Genomic DNA, 1,674 nt, shown 5'->3' on the forward strand with positions numbered 1-1,674 from the left:
CTCCATGGTCATCCAGAGAAGTAAGTAAAACGAGAGCGAAATTTGAAATGTTTAGTTTATCAGAAACCAAAGAATGAGCATATTTTATTTCAATGTTCTTTAAAAGAATATAAATAAAATAAAAAATAATTATATTCATTTGCTATCTGTATAGTATATACGTATAGTATATAAGAAAGAATGAAATTTATGAAAAATGCCTGAATGAAAGGAATCAAATGAATGGAAATAATTGTGGTGGGTCTATTATTTCGTTGAAAATGTAACAATTAAAAAAAATCATTCTTTTTGGTTGAAAATTCGTCTTCGGCGGTAGAATATTAACCTTATTGATGACTACTTCTTCTTTTTTATTAAAAAATCATTTCTTCGGTTAATAAGTTACATATGAGGTTGACAATTCCTTTAAAAAATTCAACATTTTTGTTGAAATTTCATCTATTTTGTGAAACATCTGGTTTCTTTTTGTGGAACATTTATCTCTTTGGTTGAAAATTAATGTCCTTAATGAAAATTGAACAACTTTAAATCGATATTTATATGTTCTACGTAAAGCTATATTTTTTAGATGGACATTTATTTTAGGTTAGGTAATATAGTAGATGGAGAATTTCTTTATAAATTCAAATATTTGGTTGAAGTAAAATAAATATGCATTATACATACATAATAAAATTATATAAAATCCATACGAATATTGAAGTAATTTCATTAGTTCAGTTACAATTTGCAAAAAAGCATACGGATATATTGAACTTGTGGCCTAATACAAAAATGTATATACAATTTCTGAGTATTATATTTCAAGTCCATCATTATAACGGAAGTATGCACGCACATGTACGTACCATCAATTACTGCTATTCGTCAATTTTCTATACAAGCCTGCAAGTTTTAAACGAAAAGGATAAGTTCTTGATAAAATTGTTCATTTTTTAACCAGCAAAAAACTTATCCTTTTCGTTTAAAACTTGCAAACTTTTACGTAAATATATACTAATGGATTAAAATTTATATTTCCTTGCTGAAAATTCAACTGAAATCTTTTCTTGATTGAAATTTAAATACTCTTTATTCTAATTTTTATTTTCCATTTCAAAATTCATCTTTTTTTTAGTAAAAATTTCATGTTTGTTGGTTTAAATAATTAGAGAAGGAAGTTACTTCCTTACCTTTCGTATTATTTATTTCTGAAATGTCCCTCTGCGGATTAAGCATAATTTTTGGACAAATCGTAGGCAATGCTCCCGGTTTCAAACGCTTCCTCACTCTTGAATTGTAACAACAGAAACTGTTTTCGGTGAAGTGATCGGAGCACAAGATTATACGAAGCAGGTATCCAGCCTTCCCCGCCTATTATTTTTACCCATTGTTGGCACAGTGTTTTAACTCGTGAAAGTCTACTTAACAAATTATTAAAATTAAATAGCAATCTTGCGTTTACAATTCAAACAATATTCTTGTATAGTATGCGGTTCCAAATGTATAAATGTACATAGGTTAGGAATAAGAACAGATGTTATGTTTACTTACTTGTATAGAGTCACATTTCCGTGCCTTTGCAATTTGCCACAAATTTCACATCTCCCCATTCTCTAAATTAAAAGGTGGATGACCATGGAGGGCGCTAAATGTCAAAATCCTCTTTCAATTTGCCTCAAGCCACCTCGTATC

At 28.7% G+C, this 1,674-nt stretch overlaps 1 protein-coding gene across 3 annotated transcripts in view; it reads right to left on the minus strand.

The window, feature by feature from the left end:
• The window catches only part of LOC117178248 (N-acetylglucosamine-6-sulfatase-like), an 88,603-nt gene that overhangs the window by 39,141 nt on the left and 47,788 nt on the right, over nucleotides 1-1,674 (minus strand). The window lies entirely within an intron of this gene.

This window comes from Belonocnema kinseyi, chromosome 8, assembly GCF_010883055.1.
Source record: "Belonocnema kinseyi isolate 2016_QV_RU_SX_M_011 chromosome 8, B_treatae_v1, whole genome shotgun sequence".
NCBI lineage: Eukaryota > Metazoa > Arthropoda > Insecta > Hymenoptera > Cynipidae > Belonocnema > Belonocnema kinseyi.